Source organism: Dasypus novemcinctus, chromosome 9 (assembly GCF_030445035.2).
Source record: "Dasypus novemcinctus isolate mDasNov1 chromosome 9, mDasNov1.1.hap2, whole genome shotgun sequence".
NCBI lineage: Eukaryota > Metazoa > Chordata > Mammalia > Cingulata > Dasypodidae > Dasypus > Dasypus novemcinctus.
In genome coordinates, this window is record NC_080681.1 from 36,836,727 (window position 1) to 36,857,438 (window position 20,712).

The 20,712-nt window shown below is 38.7% G+C and overlaps 1 protein-coding gene and 1 pseudogene across 1 annotated transcript in view; one reads left to right on the forward strand and one right to left on the reverse strand.

The window, feature by feature from the left end:
- The window catches only part of LRRC8C (leucine rich repeat containing 8 VRAC subunit C), a 101,405-nt gene that overhangs the window by 61,546 nt on the left and 19,147 nt on the right, over nucleotides 1-20,712 (reverse strand). The window lies entirely within an intron of this gene.
- On the forward strand, nucleotides 17,213-18,771 carry LOC101434605 (phosphoglycerate mutase 1-like; annotated as a pseudogene).

Consider the following 20,712-nt stretch of genomic DNA (forward strand, 5'->3'; position numbering starts at 1 on the left):
AGAAGTAATAGCCCTAAGGGTATAAATTTCAAAGAGAAAACAAAATTATTTAAGTTACATTAGTAACACTAAATAAAATGTGGAAGTGAAAAGATGAGGTTTAACGTTTAGAAAACCTTCCTTAGCATTAAAGTCTCTCAGATCGTGGAATGTTCTTTACCATGGCAACATGCAAAATGCATGTAAACGGATTAAACACAGAAAATACCCAAGGGGGTGGAAGCATGGTGACAAGGCTAAGCTGATCTAAGCTGATCTAATACATATACTGTACCTTTCTTTCTCCCCCCACCCCAACTTTTCTTTTTGAGTCACAGAATTAAATAGGAAAGGGAAGGGATCTGCAGAGTCAAATCTGACTTTCTTCGGTGATAAATGATTTAAAACGTTAAGCTTTATGGATTATTTCCACTTACCCACCTTTTCCCAAATGACTTAGAATTTCTACTTATCACTTTTTCTAGAGTTTTGGTTATATTATAGGGAAAAGCAAAAGAAAGATAAACAAGCAAATTTAAGAAATAGAATCATCCTCCTTGACTACATGTTCCATACTCAGTCTCCACTTTTTGGGAGATTTGTCCCTAGTTATTAAGGCAGTAAGTGACTCTTCTCAGGAATAAACAATCATATTATTATAGTTCTAGAGTATTAGAGAATACTCTTGTATTATAGTGATTGGAGCATGGCACTGAAGTCAAAGTGTCTGGGTCTGAATCCTAGCTCTACCACTTGTAAGCTAAATGGCTATAAGAAAATTATTAATCCCTCTACTTATTGTTAAAATGGGGAAAACGATAGTATCTTCCTTCACAGGTCGTTGGGAAGTATGTCAGAGAAATTTGTGGCAAACACTAATGACAATACTATGTACAAAATCAGCACTTGATATATGACAGCTATTAATATGATGACAAGCAAATTTAAAAGTATGATAGGGATTTACTATTAAGACTAACAATTCCCTGGTGTTTGGAGCCTTCAATCCTAATTTGAGGTATCACACTGAAAAGAAATTCTTAATGAAATGTGGAGAAACCTACTTTGAAGAGTCATTTTTGTTACATGGGAAAGAAAAGTTGTAATAGATGACATTTAATACAATTGTGCCTACTAATTGCCAGGCATTCAACATGCTGTCTGTTGAGCCTCCCTCCATGTCGAACCCATGAGGTAGGTATTATCTTTGTCTCTAGAAGAGGTGTGCAAAGAGAGATTAAATAATTTCCTCAAGATTAAAAAGGCAGGGCATGGCATAGCAAAAATTCCAACAAGGGTCTGTTAGATTCCAAAGTCCAAGCTCATTTCACTTCCTGAGAGAAATTATTTTAGTCTCTAACAATCTCCTGTATGGGAAATTCAGACTTGGATTCACTGTCAAAAACACCTATCTTGGCAGTTAGCTATGTGAGGACTGTATTCAGGGGAATCAGATTGGTGACTTGCACATAGTTTACAATCTGGCATTGAGAGGGAAATCTTATCCAAGGAAAGATCTTATCTTTTTAAAGGTTATAAAGGACTCAGCTTCTGTCCATAAAGGAGAAACTGGTAGGTAGTTAGAAAGATGGAATTTTACCAGAGTCATGGAAGCTCTTTTATGTTACACTCTTGGTTAACGTCTATTTTTCATTTGATGCTTAATATCTGGGAAGAGAAGGCAATCCCCAAGTATTACTCTGTTCTAATACCCTTTAGGGGAATCTAGTTGCGATTTCTAGGAACAGTGCAGCAAAGCAGCAGCAATCTTCTGTACTAAGAATTTGAATACTGGGAAAATTATACCAAATTAAAATAGGACAGTGACTACTTACTTCCTTTTCATTGTTCTTGTTCAAATGAATTTGGTCAAGATATTTAACTGTTAACCACCTCTTGCTGCTAGAAAATTTTCAGGCTATCTTTTTCCCTGAGGTTTCAGAAAAAGTTTTGCTTTATTGCACACATGTCCACGAAGAAGGTAAGTTTTTCTTTGACTGGCTTAAATGTTCACTGTCTTTTTTATATTATGACTCTGCCTTTCTGACTTTCCAATCCAAGTCCCACGGTGTTTTCAGAGTAAAGGGACAGAAAATGATTTAGGTGAACTTTACGTAAAAAAATCCCCATGGATATCTAAAGCCTCTTCCCAATCCATTGGGCTACAGCTGTAGTACGGCCAACTAACTCTTGTTTTCAAGACATAGCCAAGCATAATAGACCACTCTGAAGTTTTAGCTCAGTCAGGGGAATCTGACCTATAATGTAATTTCACATCAACCTGAGGTCTGGGGCCAAAGCTTCCTTAGCTTCAGTTTTCTTCATCATCAAACACTGCTCTATACAGATACTTCTACTACTGCTTTGCTTTCTACTTTATCTCTACTTCCTCACTCCAAATAACCATTTCCTCCTTATCTAGTTATCCCTAATATAAGTAACTCCTGATCTATGTGATGGGTCTGAAGTGGGGTTTGAGACAGAAGAGTCAAGATGATGCCAAGATTTTGGTTTGAGGAAGGTTGGAATTGCCATTTACTAAAGAGGGAGAGGCTGCAGAAAGAGCAGGTTTGGGGAGAGATGTTAAATCTGGGGCACCTATTAGACATCCGAGTGGAGGCTCAGTAAGCAAATGGATATACTAGCTGAAGTTTGGAAAGGTCTGACCTGGAAACAAATTTGGGAGTCTTCAAGGTATAGAAAGTGGCTAAAGCCATGGATGAAATCCCTTAGAGAGTAAAGAGAGAGAAAAAAAACTATTGAGGACTTCCTCACATTACTAGAAGGGCCTCCTATGACCACCCTATTTACAATACTAATATTAACTCACCACCCCAGCAGTATACCATGCCAGCATTCCCTTTCTTCATTCCTTTAATTTATTTTTCTCAAAAGCCTTATCTCTATTGGATATACTATATATTTATTTGTGTAAATGTTTCCTGCATTATAAGGTAAGTTCCATAAAAATGGGGACTTTGTTTTGTTCACTCCTATCTCCCAGGTCGTAGAACAGTAACTGGGACATAAAAAGTCCTCAATAAATATGTAATAAATCAATAAATGAGTATATACCTATTCTCTGTTTAAAAAAAAAGTATAACAGAAATATTTATGTGAGTACTCGAATTTAGAGTAAGGTACACTTAGTTTTGGAGAAAGAACCACCAGATTTCTTTTGCACTACTCTTTGTATGATAGCTTCTCACTCTGCAGTGGTGGGGGGGGAGGAAGGGAAGGAGTGGGAAGAAGCAAACAGGGCACAAAAGGCCATCGGAGAGACTTCTGTGGAGGTGGAAAAGGAAAATCCTCTTTCTTTGTCTGATTCCAGGAATCAGAGGAGGAAGAAAGGACAGGAGTGGAAAAAGAGGTGCTGTTGGCCTGGTTACTTCGAACCTTGGGCTCCTTTGTAATATTAACAACAGCATCATGTTCTTTCCTCCCCTCCCACTCTCTGCCTGATTCAACTTTCAGGGAGCAGGCAAACAGGCCTTTGATAGAATCCATAGACTAAGGTAAAGACCGCAAGAAGAGAAGTAAAGGTTACTACTCTACAGGAGCAGGGCAATAGTGATCACTGTGAGTTTGGGTCAAAATACTCAATGGCAAATGACTAGTAAAGCATATAAGGACAGCAAAACAGAAACGAGATTATCATGGATAGTGACAGTAGATTACAAATTGAACAAACTAGCAATAATGTTGTTCTTTAAAAAGTCTAATACTGGAATGCATGGTATTCAAATGACAGCAAGTTAACTTGTTGCTATAACTAGTATTATTTGGTGCCTTAGTGTACTTTGGGGCCCTATTTTTTAAAAAGAGGATTGTGGAAAATACTAGATAAACACTTCTTTTAGGACAACACATTCTACCTTTGAAAATATATCCAGATTCCAACCATTTCTATCCATATTACCCTGGTCTAAGCCATCATTAACTCTCAAGTAGATTATTGCTATTGCCTGACTGGTCTCTGCTTCTACCACTGATCTCTACAGATTAGTCTCAAGCCAGCGGCTAGAGAGATCCTATTAAAATATTGGGTCCCTCCTCTGTTCAAAATCCTCCACTAACTCTCCAGCTCATTCAGAGAAAAGGCCAAGACTCTATAAAAGTCCTAAAACACTGTTTTAGTTTCTAGGCTGCTCAAGCAAACACCATGAAATGGGTGGGGTTAAACAATAGGAATTTATTAGCTTATGGTTTTGAGGCTAAGAGAAAGTCCAAATCAAGGTGTCATAAGGTGATGCTTTCTCCCCAAAAACTGTGGTGTTCTGGGGCTGGCTTTGTCACATGGCAAAGCACATGGCGGCGTCTCCTGGTCTCTCCCTTTTCCTCCAGGCTCTGTTGAATTTCAGCTTCTGGCTGCTCCCCATGCAGCTCTCTCTCTCTCTCTTTCTTTCTCTCTGAATTTTATTCCACTTATAAAGGTCTCCAGTAATAGGATTAAGACCCATCCTGATGGAGGTGGGCCACATTTAACTGAAGGGACCTCATCAAAGGTCCTACTTACAATGGGTTCACATTCACAGGAGTGGATTAAATTTAAGAACATGTTTTTCTGGGGTACAAAAAGCTTCAAACCACAACAAAGACCCTCTGCGATCTCCCCACCACCCTACCCCCAGTCTCAAAACCCTGTCCTGCACCCTCACTCTTCTTAGCCACACTATTCCTCTTGCTATTTCTTGACCATGCCAGGTTCACTTTTTGCTTCAGTGCCTTTGTATCTGCTGTACCCTCATCTTGATAATCTCCATTCTTCACCTTCTTTAGGTACTGCTGAAACTTATCCAGACTAAAACCACTTTTCACCATCTCTGTCGCTATCACTCAGGCCCAAGCCTACTGCTTGCATAATGCTGCAAGGCCAATTTAATATTATAACCCCACCCCAGCACTTGGTATCTTCCCAGCTCAGTCTTATTCTTCTCCACAGCTCTTATTGTCTTTGAGCACACTACATATTTTAGTTACTCATGTGTTTTTCTGTCTCTTCCTACTTGAACCTAAGCTTTGTAAGGCAGGAAGTTTTGTCTGTTTTGGACACTGTTTTGTCCCTAATGTCCAGCAGAGTATTCAATAGATAATTATTGAATGAATAAGTAAAGTCATAGGAAACAGAATCTACATGGAAAGGTTACATAAACTAAGATAGGCAAAGGAATATATAAGGCTAACTGATGAGACAAGAGGCTGGAGAATAGGGGCAGACTGAGTTACCCGGTACAAAATGCTTCAACTTAGTATGTAGCCACAGGCTTCACAATACAGCATGAAAGATGGGAGACAGAAAGAACCTGTTGTTAAATGAGTGAATAAAAGGTTCTAGAACAAAACATGGGGACAGATCATGCCGTGTATATGTGACAAATAATCCAGTTAGTTATATTTTGATGGTTACACATGTACCTTCTGGAGTAGGGGACTAGAGGAGAAAGCCTCCTGCTGCTCTGCTAGGAGCCCAAGATAAGAATTTCTTCAGATGAAACTATGTGCTTCCAAAGGGAAAACACATGGGCTGGTAATAAATTAGGAACTACCAATTGGAAAACCTGTTGACATACTCTGGGCTGAGCCAGTCTCCTGAAATGTGTAAGAACACCAGGGAGAAAATAAAATGCAGAGCAGGCTAAAGCAGTGTCTCTCAGCCTTGGCCATGCGTTGGAATCACCTGGAGAACTTCAAAATACTGATGTCTGGGTCCAATTAAATCAGGATCCCTGGGGTGGGACCTGGGCATGAGATTATTTTTAAAAGTCCCCAGGAGATTCCCACATGTAGCTGAGGTTGAAATCTATTCCTTAGAAACATCTTGCTTCCTCTTCTTGTGATGAAAAGTAAACCAATGCATCAAATGAGGTCTTAAGGAAAAAGAGAGCTTTATCTGGTCTACAAAATGCAGTGTACACTTAAAAATATTTCAGTACTTTCTGAATGTGTATTTTAACATCCTCTCTGTAATTAACATTAACCCCAGAGCCCACTGCACCTCAATCACCAGATAGGACTGACAGGCTCCCCAACTTGGTCCACTCTACTGTGGGAAGATCATGTTGCTGGAAAAACAGTTGAAAGGGTCTTAGACCAGAACCTATTTTGGAAGCCAGAACTGAGCATGTTCATAAGCCGTCCAAGATCAACACTTTCCCTACCTGCTCTGTTCACTCCTTCACTCTGCTGGGTTATTTATATTCTCGGCTATCTCCCCTCCCGCACTCTAAATTCTGCTAAGGGCGGAGACTGCTGCTTATTTAGTCCCTCCCCACCTGCTGCCCCTCCCGACCTAGATGTCTGAGCAGTAATAGTTTTACACGACTCAGAGCCCCACGTGTGTAGCAACGATTTACTCCTCTGAACATTTTCTGAATGCAAATGACACTGTGGTTCTGATGGGGTCCATCTTTCTTTGATAAGTGGTTTATTTTAGAATAACAGTGACTGCTGATTTTCCTTAACAAAGGTCTGTCTGTATAAAGGAAAACCCCACCTCAGTCACTAGAGTAGCTAATGTATACTGTGTACTTAGAAGGTGTCTGGCACTTCTCTCCAAATGTGTTACTTTATTTAATCCGAACACCCTTAGGCTCTAGGTACAATTCACCTAATCTTAAAAAGAAATTGAGATTTAGGGAGGTTAAATGTCCTGCCTGAGGTTACAAAGTGGTATGAAGAAGAACCTGAATACAACCCAGGAAATCTGTTTTCAGATCCCATTATCCTAAGTCATCAATCCTAATAGACAATAGACAAAAGAAACAGCAGAACTGAAAATTGAATTGAACTCCTTCTTGATTTAATTTAGGAATCAGTTGACATGAGAGGATGTTTTCCTTTACTCTATAGAAGGGTTTCTTGTAAACTGGGAGTGACATTAATTTCTGTTTGCTTTTCCATTGTCAGTGGCTTCTACCTCTGGCTTTAAGTCTTTAGCTCTAGAGCCTCTTGGTCAAGTACTTAATAACTTTAAAGAATTTGAAGGGTAGTAGTTTCTTAGAATTTGCTTCACCCAATAATGAAATAAGAGTAACAGTTCCTTTTCCTGTTGGAAAAATGCCCATTTCAGCATACTGAGCACAATAGTTTAATAAATATTTTATAGTTTACTAGTCAATATAAAACTGAACACAGGTTCAATTTTTCTACCAACTGCTTAGTTTTGAAAAAAGAATAAGGATTTCCTTAATCGTCTTCATAGGTAATTCTAATATAAAAATAGTGACAGTGCTAAGGCATAATCTTTGTAAAAATGAGGACAAAGCTACCCATTCTGAGACGGTGAAAAGATGAGGAATGACCATTTAAAACATTATGGAAATTTAGACTTTTTTTCTTCAGATTATATTCCAATAACTAAAATATTTTAAAACAGGCTTCATTCCAGGTTTCCAAGTAAACACACGCAAATAATTAATATATCAGAGCCTTAGGCCATTTCCAAATGCCGTGCTTACACTGCTGATGATGTCACACAAATAATTTTGATTCCGTTTAAATATGTCAACAGGAAGAGGTCTGGAAGAAACAAAAATTCTAAGCAAATTAATTCTGAGACTCAAGCAATTCCATTACCAGAAATGCTAGTTAAACCAAACAGTAGTGTGGCCAAAGAGTATCAAAGAAAACCACTGTTTTCAAGATTTGTGGTTTCCTCATATAAGGGAACTATTCTGCTCTCATTTGGATATGATACAAGGGGGCTTTTGAAAAGCATGGTATATTTCTGTTTTTGAAAAAAATCTCAGTTCAGCTGAGAAAATGTAAAGACGCTCTCAGTTGTAACATTTACCTTTCTGAGAGCCTCTGTAAATACATGTCTGCTACTTACCATTAATAACACACCTCATCAACTCATCTAAAATATGTTTCGTTTTGCTTATAAAATATTTTAAAGAGACATGGTCCTTTGTGGTGGCACCAATTTGGGTCTAAACTTTTTCTTCTTCTATTGAGAAATAGGACTCCCTGAAAATTTTGAAGAAAAAGACTGTCATCACACTAACCATCTTTTAAACTAGAATGGCTACTACTGACTGCATCTACAAAGTTAGGCAAACCATTCTTAAAGGATGCGACTTCCTCTGACTTGGGGCACCAACATTACAGTATTAGCATTTTTATACAAAACACAAAGGTAATTTGTGCAAGTTATTTCTCTTCTCTATGAAGTTAACTACCTCTGTTTTGCACATTTAGGGTGAGATGAAGTTCTTAGTCCAAAACAACACAGGTCAATAGAAAAAGTAAAAAATATTCCTGTTATTAACTTATATGTATATATTACCTCATCGAACATCTGCATTCCCAGAAATTTTAGTTTAGCCATTAGCAGCCACATTAATCTAAAAAATAAAAATAAGTCATCTCTACTTACCCTTTTGGGTAACATAATGCAGTGGTGACAATGCAGATTTTAAAGCCCAAAAGACTAAGGTTTGAAATATATCTTTGTGGCTGCTATTTGGTAACCTTGGGCAGATTATTTTAACACCCCTAAATTATGTATTTAATTTAGAAAAGTGCTTGGCAGTGAAATATGACAATTATCAATCTCATTGTTCTATAAAGAAACTATTAGATAGGCTTCTCTCCTGAGAAGTCTCTAGATTATCTATTTACTGTTCTTGGAAAAAGTCCAAAAGCACCCACAAATTAATCATGGTTGTTCTCTTTAAAACATTTCGAATTTTTTCCCTTGCCTTCAGTTAGGTGGGTTTCTCCAAATCAAATACCTTCGCATGTTACCTGCCCCTGTTGCATGGCTACATTGAAAGCCTTATGAAGATGCCAACCTGTCCCACTTCTTGAACTGGACATTTGGAAATCCAGAGGTCTCAGATGTGCATATCTGCTTGATTCCCTTCCCTTGAAAGTAGCTGAATCCTGGCACTTACTCAGCACCTCGCATCTGTGGAGCATGACCGCTAGTTTTAAGGAAACCACTGTAGCTAAGACCAGTAAAGATAACGACTACTGAACAGTTCTTGAAGAACAAGGGCCCATCTCTACCCCATACCTTACTGGTAGTTAGATCTGCTGGGGTAGAGGTGGGACCACTTACGGAAAGGCTGCTCTTCTGATCGCTGCCATCCTTAGAAAACAACTGTGTTTCTGGGGTCTACAGGAGGGTCAGAAGCTAAGGCTGAGGAAACCAGTTACAATTTGCAGGGCTGCCCATGTCCCCTTAAGGGAGAATTCCTGGAAGTTGAGTCATAAATGACCTCCAGGAGTAGTTACTGAAAGGTCCTTTGTGCTGGGTCTCCCATGCCAGTCAATTTGTCCCGTGTTCTGTGTACCCCTAGCTATAGGATGGCAGCAGCATGCAGGAAAGAACAACTGTTGTGTACCAATATCCATACTCTCATTTTTTAGATAAAAACAGATAAGCACATGTTTCAGCCCCCTCTCAGGCAGGTATGGCCGTGTAGTTTACAGTTCTATTCAGTGACCTTAAAGGAGAGAAGCTTGCCCTCAGTGTGCCCTCCCTCCTCACTTCTGAGTTGTGACGTGGACAACGTATTACTGTTCTCAGGTAAATGAGGGCTATGCTTTAGCCATGACAGTGCATCAAGACACAAGGAGGATTAGTCTTTGTCATGGATCCACAATGATTATGTTCAGATTAATAAACCTCCGGTCTTATGCAAGCCACTTTTTAGGGGAAGGAAGAGCATGGGATCTCTCTGACACTATTTGAACTACAGATGAACTCCTTATTGACATGGGGCTGAGTTTCTCACGCTGGAGTAAATGAACAAGTGGAGATGAGAAGTCACTGGATACATATGACATATTTTCCTGATTTATCAACTTTATTAAAACACTTTGGATTGGAAGATGTTTTATATTGAAACCAATGAGGATACAAGGGTCAAAGGCAAAATTCAGGTGCATTTTGAAGTTAAAATGTAACATATTAACCAAAATGTATTCCTTTGAACAGAATGCTTCCAGCCCTACCCCCACATCCCTGAGATATGCAGAAAAATTTCTTCTGCCCTGAGGGAGGCTCTGATAGAAAATCTTAGGAACATTTGTTGTAAGAAGAACCTCAGATGGGATGACCAAATTATAGACCCAACTCCAGTTCTGACCACAATATATTTGACAAGTCCTACTTCCTTGGCACTTTTACATTTTACACAGAGATGCACAAGTATGAGACCAGTCAATACACTCTCATTTACACACACACACTTTTGGATTGCATGGGGGATAAACATGAATCAGGTTTTGTCGTGAAAAGCAATGAGATGTTAAGTGGTGTAATTCTGTAACAATGACATCCAAGTGGAAGTCATCCAACAAAAACGCAACTCAGCAGCTCAACACCTGATCACCCTATTCTGAAACTCTTCAGTGGAAAAGTTCCACAATTCACAAAGAGCTCCCAAATAGCTTTCTAATGCTTCACCATTAAATATGAAAACAAGGATCACCACACGTTTGGGGAATGCCTCTAACCTGAGAGATATAAACAAGACAAACACAATCAAGGGAACAAAAGAACATAGGATAATCAAAGCCAAGGGAAATAGACAAAACTGAGAGAAGCAGAACGCTTTTTAAAAACCCTAAGCTATACTTAATATTCTCAGAGCTAAGAAAAGATTCTGTGTCCAGAAAATAAATACATCAGGAAAAATTTAGAAATTAAAAATAAGATAGCAAAAAGGAGTCAACATAAGCACTAGATTATAATGTTGAGGAAATTTATCTGATAGTAGGTCAAAAAAAGCAAATGAGGAATAAAAAATTTGTATGCAGATTTCAGATCTAGTATCTGAAAAAACAAAGTTTCATAAGAGAAAATGAGGTGAGAAATTATCAACGAAATCGTGCAAGAAAATTTCCAACTGTAGAATATCAAACTCAATATTAAAAAGCCTGATAATGTGCCCAGCACAATGAATGAATCAAGACCCACACCACCGTTATGAAATTTCAGGACATCAGGGATAAAGAGAAGAGAATGCAACTAAGGACTAAAGTAGATTTATTATTATTCTAACAATGGAAGAATTTGTAACGTTGATATAAAGGCAGTGGCCATCACAGTTTTTGAGGGGAAGAAGAGGGAAGAACAGGAGCAATATGGGGCATTTTTGAGACACTGGAATTGTTCTGAATGACACTGCAATGACAGATACGGGCCATTATACATTTTGCCAAAACCGATAAAAATGTGCAGTGCAAAGTGTAAACTATAATGTAAGCCATTGACCATTGGTTAGTAGCAACGCCTCAAGATGTGTTCATCAATTTCAACAAATGTACCACACTAATGAAAGATGTTGTTAATGAGGAAAAGTGTGGGAGGGGGAGAGGGAGTGATTATGGAAATCCCCCTATATTTTCCATGTAATACTTTTATAATCTAAAGCTTACAAAAATATAAAATAAAAATAAGTGTAGGGTTTCTGGAGTGAAGGGAAAGTCTAGTGAAGGATTTTGGTGAGGATACTGAAACTTTGTGAATGTGATTAATCCCAATGAATTGTATGCTTGGGAGGGGTTGGAATGGAAAGATTTAGGTTGTATATATGTTTCTGCAGTTAAAAAAAGAACAGGGAAGTGGACTTGGCCTAATGGATAGGGCGTCCGCCTACCACATGGGAGGTCCGCAGTTCAAACCCCAGGCCTCCTTGACCCGTGTGGAGCTGGCCCATGCGCAGCGCTGATGCGCGCAAGGAGTGCCCTGCCATGCAGGGGTGTCCCCCGCGTAGGGGAGCCCCTCGTGCAAGGAGTGCGCCCGGTAAGGAGAGCCGCCCAGCGCAAAAGAAAGTGCAGCCTGCCCAGAAATGGTGCCACACGCACGGAGAGCTGACACAACAAGATGACACAACAAAAAGAAACACAGATTCCAGTGCTGCTGACAACAGAAGCATACAAAGAAGATGCAGCAAATAGACACAGAACAGACAACTGGGGTTGGGGGAGGGAAGGGGAGAGAAATAAATAAATCTTTTTTTAAAAAAAAGAACAAAGAAACAAAAAGAAACTAAAAAGATGAAAAATAAAGAGATAACGGCAATTAAATGTAATGTTTGATACTAGATAGGATCAAAGAATGGAAGAGAAACCCTTGAAAAGGACATACTGATAACCGTATCCATCATGTTAGGAAAGACTGTGTTTATTCCAGTTTGCATTTTTACAGTGAAATAAAGTCCTTTTCCAATGAAAATAAATGAATAAATAATTTTTTTTTTAAAAAGGACATATTGGGACATAAGACAAAAATGGAATATAGAATATAAGCTTAATACCAATATTAAATTTCTTGACCTTTATAACTGCACTAGGTGACTACTTAAGTTAATATCCTTGTTCATAGGAAATGTATATGGAAGAATTATGTGTTCAAGGAGTATGATATATGCAAACTGCTCTCAGATGTTTAGAAGATAGGCAGATGGAAGGATGGATGCATGAATGGGAGGGAGGGAGGGGAAGGAAGGAAGAAAAGGAGGAAGGGAGTAGACAGAAAATGTTAATAAATTTGATGGATCTGGGTGTCTGGGGGTGGGGGTGGGAGTAATATATGGAGTTCTCTATATAGAACTTGTATTATTTTTTTTAACTGTCCTATAAGTTTGACACTATTTTTAAATAAAAGTAAAACAAAATTTAAAAATCAAAACTCAAATTGCTATTTATTATCAAATCAGTCTAGTTTTATATTCAGTTGATTTCTGTCCATAGAATACAAAGGTTTAACCTAACTATCCAGTTGCCTACTTGACATCTCCAATTGGATGATTAAAAGAAATTACAAAATGAACAAGTCCAAAATAAAATCCCCATTTCACTCCTAAACCTACTATTCCACATTTCAGAAACAGGAAGTCCATCCTTGTAGTTCTGCTGGTGCAAAATCTTAGAATCTATTTTGCCTTCTTTCTCTCATATTCAGGTCTATTTTGTTAAAAAAAAAAAAAAAAAGCCTATTGGTATCAACCTTTAATACAAATCCAGAATATTACTACTTCTCACTACCACTACTGCTACAACTCAAGCCACCAGCAAGTCTCATTTGGTTTATTGAAACAGGTTTCTAATTAGTCTCCATGCTTCCATCCTGGTCTCCTATAGTCTATTTCTTCCTTACAAACTTTCTCAAATTGTGTCTTTTCAGGGAATCAATGAGGTCAAAACCATTTTCATAAGGATACTAAGATATTTGCCTTTTTCACTTTCTCATGAGTATACAGTGGAGTTTTCTAGAATCTACATGCCATGTGACTGTGAAGAGACTGAATGCAAGGCATGAACAAATTTTGTAAAAATTTTAAGCAATGCTACTCTAGCACTATGTTTTTCGTTTTGGAAAATAGTTATTTTTCATAAAAATACGTTATTTGTTTTAACATGCAGTGGCTTTATTCTTGTTTTAAAATAAATTAATAGTTATTGATCAGCTTTTAATTTCTGATATGGTAAAGAGCTATAGATATAACCCACACAAGAGCTCTTCGGAGTATTCAACAAATTTTTTAAGAGTATAAAGGGGCCCAGCAACTAAAAAGTGGAATAAGCGCTGCTCTACATAGCAGCCTGAGTGATCCTTTTAAAACTCAAGCCAGATTGTTCTGATCTTCTATTCAGAACCCTCCAATGGCTCCTCATCTCAGAGTAAAGGCCTACAAGATACTCCACAAGACAATCTCTTAATTACCACCACCCTTCCCCTCACTCAGTGCCCTCACCCACGTTGCTCTTCTTGCTGTTCCTCCATCGTGCCAGGGACACACCTTTAGACTTGCAGTCCCATCTGCTAGAACCTCTCCTCCCTTGGGATATGGATGGTTCAATCACCTCCTCAGGTCTTTGACTTACTAACCATGTATGTAATCATTTTCCTTTCTAGATATTCAAATGCTTGCAAATCTTTACTTGCTCTCCTTAGCACTAGCTCTCACCTTTATTCACAGAGTAAGAACTCACAGATAGTGATTAGTTTTTAATACCCTCAAAAACTAGCAGAACTGGTGGTTTGTACCCAGTGTGGCCTAAGGGGTAGGCAGTGAGGCAAATGAGAATCCCCTACATTTTTTATGTAACATTTATGTAATGTAAAGTACCTTTTGAAAGATTAAAAATTTAAAAAAATTTTAAAAATGACACATGGCTAATCTAAAATGTTTATCTAGACAAACCTTCAGGCAAGACCAAACAAAACCCATGGCAGAGAGCTCCAATTGTTCTATTTCGAAAATCTTCCAAAAAACCCAGACATTAAGAAAATTTGTGGACTTGATGTCTGAAAATTCTTTTTGACCACCCAAATCCTTGTGCTGCAAGTTAAACTTATATTTCTTCAGATGAGATTAATAACTACTGTCCAAGTCATCTAGAGATACCTTTCACAACTCTAGAATTAATTATTAAATTTCTCTTCAACCTCTTCATCTTAGCTGAAACATCCCAATTCCTTTAAATTTTTCCACAAAGAGTGTTTTTCAAAGCTCTAATAATATTCTTTGTGATGGTCTTCTGACTCATTTCCATGGTTTTCATCTTCCTACGTAGTTGTATAGCGCTTAATCAAGCAATTTTAACAATAGTTAGTATGGTATCCCAAGATCCTAAAGTCTACTTTTCTGTTGTTAATGCACTCCAGTGCATGATTTTAAAATATGCCACTAAATTGCCTTGTAAATGAAGCAAAACAAAACACCCAAACTTACAACCCTGCCCTGGAAAAAAAAAAGCTTAAATAATTCTTTGATTTTAATGACATTAAAAATTGTCCTGGAGAATTAGTTAGCACCCACCCAGTTGACTATCAGCTGTCAAACAAGAGTTTAGTGATCATTAACCAATATCCTTTTCTTTTTATTCAAATCTAATAATGATTATCTAATCATTTTCTTTTCCTAAAAAAAATCTCTACTATGAGCAAATCTGTGAATTAGCCTGTAAGAGGCCTTTTTCCTCACAGCAAGTTTTTTATAAAACTTTGATACATACTAACAACTTGATTTGTCAAGCACTCTTAATGCAGGAATCAGCAAGCTTTTTCTATAAAAGAAGCCATAGTAAATATTTTGGCTTTGTAAGTCTCATATTGCCTATGTTGCATATTTTTAATTTGATCTATTTTTTAATAACCCTTAAAAATGTAAACAACATTCTCAGTTAATAAGCTGTGCAAAAACAGGCTGTGGGCCAGATTAAAGCCAGTGGGGCAAAGTCTGCCAATCTTTAAACCTCTGAAGGCTCTTGGTGATCCCGTGCTGACTTGCTCAACTAAAGAGAAGCTGAGCTGTTGGCAACTCCTGGATCAATGAAAGTCACGGCAGATGCCCTACTGGGATCCTTTGTAATTCCCTTTTGGACTCTTGGATTTCTTACTGAGATATGGCATTTGGGGCTCTTCAATATTCCAGGACTCTCATTCTCTTGGGTTTTCATGACTGCCAGCCAAAATGTGAGCTTAGAAAGCAGTTTGGGTTCTAAAAATTGGTTGAACTCAAGAGTTCAGGTTTAAATAGGATTTCCCTCCCCTCCTGTCCAGGGTTATATTATAGAGGTATTTTGATATCTGAGTGACATAAGAGTCTTGCAGGAAAGGAAATCAAGAATGGAAACCAAAGTTTATGTCCTGTTGTTTAAGTATGAGAACTTCTATGTCCAGTGTTCTGCCCATGACATTCCATAGCTAAATGCCTATTATGTTACTGTGAAAAAATCAAAACCCTTAAAAGAAAACTTTAAGCTGAGCAAGTGTACATTAAAGAAAAAGGGGGAAGCAGAATTTGGCTCAACTGACAGAGCCTCTGTCTACCATATGGGAGGACCAGGGTTCAAACCCAGGGCCTCCTGGCCCATGTGATGAGCTGGCCCATGCGCAGTGCTGCTGCATGCAAGGAGTGCCGTACCATGCAGGGGCGTCCCCCACATAGGGAAGCCCCATGTGCAAGGAGTGTGTCCCTTAAGGAGAGGAGCCCCACATGAAAAAAGCACAGCCTGCCCAGAAGTGGTACCACACACAGAGAGCTGACGCAACAAAAAGAGACTCAGATTCCTGGTGCTGCTGACACGAATGCAAGTGGACAAATAAGAACACACAGTGAATGGACAAAGAGAGCAGATAATGTGGGGGAGGGGGTTAGATATAAATTTTTTTTAAAAAAGGAAAAAGATCCAAAATTTGGAAATGAGGCAAACGAAAGGCATATCCTTTCAATATAATACTGGAGAACTGTTTAATTGGCCCATCAAGAATTGTATATAGGGAACTACACTTTTCTTTGGTTTGTTACTTACTACTGATTAAAAGCCAGACTTGCAAATTTTTGTCCTGTAGAAAATATAACCCAAAATATCACTTTCTTATTGCCCTAAAGGACAATAGGTTAGCACATTACCTAAATTGTATCTAACCTTGCAACCTTATGCTAAAATTTTTTTTTTCAAATAATTCCTTGAATGCTCTGTGAACAGCTTTGCCACCTTGCTGGCTGCCCCATTAATGTGTTGAATAAATCTCTGGCATTTGTTCATTCTACATTTGTGTAAGAATATTGTTTAACTTTTTAAAAATTATAGTGTAACAACTACAGAAATCTTAAGTTACTTTGTGTTTTCCCTGCAGTAATTTTCTTCTGTATATGACTGTATCTGTATTTGTATTTGTCTAAATTAAATCTGTATGTAGGAAATGGATACATTTGCCTGTATATTTCTATACATTTGCCTGTATCTGTAAGTATATTTACAGCCTTTTCTTTTTGTGGCCAGTGAGTTCTTTTGGTGCTCCCTAGACGTACAGCTTGCTGTTTATTTAGAACATCTGTAAAAATTAAGGGTAATGAGTAAAATAAGCCAGACCTAAAAGGTCAAATATTGTATGATTTCACTTATATGAAAAACTTAGAATATGGAAATACATAGAGACAGAAGGTATATTAGAGGTTACCAAAGGCTGAGGGTGGGGGGAGGAGGAGGGAGATAACAGGTTAAAAAATACAGAGTTTCTGTTTCAGTTGATAAAAAAGTTTTGGTAATAGATGTTGGTATAAGTAGCACAATATTGTGAATGCACTTAATATCACAGAATTGTACACACGAAAGTGGTTAAGATGGAAAATTTTGTGTGTTACCACAATTTTAAAAAATAAAGGTTAAATGATCCCAGAAGTTTGTCATTTGTATACCAGAAGAAAACCTCATTAAACAAAAAGATTTACTTTGAAATGAAGGGAGAAAGGGAAATTTGCCAAGGATGTGGCAGAGAAAGGGTCAGTAAAATATCTCCCAGGTCTGTTGGTGATAATGAATTAAGAGAACTCTAAATAGATCCAAGTAGATAAAATATGTTATCTATTAAGAAGGTCCCTCCAACTCTACCCCAGATAAAAGAGCTGTGCCTAAAAGACTGTTTTTCTTTTTGAAAGTAACTCCTTCCACAGGGAAATGAACAAATCCATATAAAGTCTTTTAAGTGAATGGAGTTGTTTCAGACAGAGGTTAATAACATATAACCACAATAAGGGGATATGACACCTCTCCCCCCAAATAAAAGGAGAAAAAAAATGTACAAAAGAGAAGCATCGAATTAATATGTGGTATCCAGTACCCTAAGGATAGTGAACAAAAAATATGCAATCAGCCTTCAGAAACACTTTCTATATTCGTTAACCAAGACTTTCAACCTCGCCAAAATTTCAAAAGATTTAGTAGTGCCTTAATAGTACTTTGCAAACTATGAATTATATACAATTCCGCATTCAGTGGATATTCCTGATGATGAAAACTTGGACAAATTAAAGTGTTTCGTTAAATTTCATCAAAAAGAGAGTGAAAGATCTTGGCCCTGATTTTATTCCAGTGTAGGATATGATGCAAAAATTATATCTCATCTACCTCAAAAGGTTAAGTATAGAATTACCATATGACCTAGGAATTACAATCCTAGGCATATACCTAAGAGAAAAATGAAAACATATGCCCAGACAAAAAGCTTGTCCACAAATGTTGATAGCAGCTTTATTCATAACAGTCCTGAAGTGGAAACAACCTAAACACTCATCAACTTACGAATGGATGAACAAAATGCATATATCCATACAATGGAGTATTATTTAGCAATAAAAGGGAATGGAGAGCCCGGTGTGCACCCCATCTTGAAGCTGCTGGTATGGCCACCTATAAGCTGGTGCTGATCTGGCATAGCCAGAGTGCCTGGAACCACTTCAGCTACTGGCCATGTGTTTGACATCTGCTTCACCTCAGTGCAGAAGAGAGTAATCCAGAACCTGTGGACCTCCTGGAAGCCACTGACCAGATGTGTCAACTTGGCGTTATAGGGAGTGGCACTATGAGGGTCTGACTGGCCTCAATAAAGCAGAAACTGCTGCCAAGCATGGCAAAGCCCAGGTTAAGATCTGGAGGTGCTCCTATCATATCCTGCCACCACTGCTGGAGCATGACCATCCCTTCTACAGCAACATCAGTAAGGATTGCAGGGATGTACTCCTCACTGAAGATCAGCTCCTCTCCTGTGAGAGTCTGAAGAACATTATTGCCAGACCCCTGCCTCTCTGGGTTGAAGAAATAGTCCCCCAGATCAAGGAGGGGAAATGGGTATTGATTACGGCCCCTGGCAATAGTCTTTGGGGCACTTTCAAGCACCTGGAGGGTCTCTCTAAAGAGGCTATCATGGAGCTGAACCTGCCCCCTGGTATTCCCATTGTCTATGAGTTGGATGAGAACTTGAAGCCAATCAAGCTCATGCAGTTCCTAGGGGATGAAGAGACTGTACATAACAAGGTCAAGAAGTGAAACAGACTTGGCCCAGTGGTTAGGGCGTCCGTCTACCACATGGGAGGTCTGCGGTTCAAACCCCGGGCCTCCTTGACCCGTGTACAGCTGGCCCATGTGCAGTGCTGATGCACGCAAGGAGTGCCCTGCCACGCAGGCGTGTCCCCCGCGTAGGGGAGCCCCATGCACAAGGAGTGGCAGGGCAGCCATAAGGAGAGCAGCCCAGCGTGAAAAGAAAGCGCAGCCTGCCCAGGAATGGCGCCGCCCACACTTCCCATGCCACTGACGACAACAGAAGCGGACAAAGAAACAAGACACAGCAAATAGACACAGAGAACAGACAACTGGGGGAGGGGGGGAATTAAAATAAATAAATAAATCTTTAAAAAAAAAAAAGTGAAGGCGAGCAGATATCCCAAGGAACGCCCTCCCTGCCCATCCCAGTCCTCTACACCTCTGTCCTACACTTGTCAGACTGACCACATCTGTAGGCATTTTAAGTTGTAATTGCAGATGCGGGACCAGTGGCTCCCATTTTCATTTCAGCCATTTAGTCTTCTGTACCCACTCCATTCAAACAATCTGGTCAAAATGGCTCCTCTAGGGCATGGGCCCTCAGTCCAGGGCCTAGGTAATGACCCTGGGGTTTTTGCAAGTTCCTTGTTTACTGAGAACCTGCTTGAGCACAAGACAGGGAAGAACCATACTAAGGCATGACTAACGAGGGGAAGCAAGAGCCTATTCCCAGGAGCCTATACCATTCCACAGTCAGGTCATTTCCCAGCTGGGGGGCTCTACTCTAGTCATTCCAGGGGAAGATGAATGTAACCTGCGTGGTAGTTTAAAAAACAAAACAATGTCATTTCCTCCCTGACCCAGGAGGAGATTATCTCCAGAAGGTTTGGATCAACCCTGATGTTTATGTGTTGCATTTACTTTTGCAAAGGGTATATAAAAAATACAAAAACCCTCTGGGGTTTCCAGTGGCAGTTGAAATAAAGAGTCCCACATGTGGTCATCAGAAAATAAGCCATTTCTTATCTCACTATGGGGTAATCTCTTTGACTTCTAAGGAGCAGGAGTTCATCCTGCTGTGTATTTTAGAACCCCTCCTTCCACTATTATGTGGAGAGTGTCTTCACTGTTTTGTGACAGTGAAATGCCACTTGATCATGTCAAAATGTATCACTCACTGAGTCTGATTTCTGTATCATGTTCCAGTTGCTTGGCTCAACCACTTGGGCTCAGTACTCAGTTTGAGCATAACTGTACTAACTTTTTTCCAGATCAGTATAATAAAGGAGTAATGAGCAATATTTAAAACAAAACAAAACAAAACGGAATGTAGGACTGATAAATGCTACGACATAGATAAACCTCAAAAAACATGCTAAGTGGTCTTCTAGTTGACCAAAATAGCAGCGTAAGTTGATCCAGGGTTCCATTCCCCCAAAGAACCTTTGAACTAGCAAAAACTTGCAGACCCATCTTCCTCAGAACTCTGAGAAAGGGTTAAAGAGTTGCAGTAGCTTGCCAAGTGTTGAATCACAATGCAATTAAGCCAGAAATCAATGACTGAGGGAGAAGTGGAAATGTCACAAATCTGTGGAAATTAAAACAACACACTCTTAAACAACAATGGGTCAAAGAAGAAATCACAAGGGAAATTAAGGAATATCTTGAAGTGAATGAAAATGAAAACACAACAATCCAAACTCACGGGATGCAGGATAATCAGTGATAAGAAAGACATTTATAGCTCTAAATGCTTACATTAAAAAAGAAGAAAGTTCTCAAATCAGAGATATAACCTCACAACTGGAGGAACTAGAAAAAGAAGATCTAACTAAATCCGAAGTGAGCTGATGGAGGGAAATAAAAAAGATTAGAGTGAAGATAAGTGAAATAGAGAATCAATGAAACTAAGTTTGTTTTTTGAAAGAAGCAGTAAATTCAATAGAA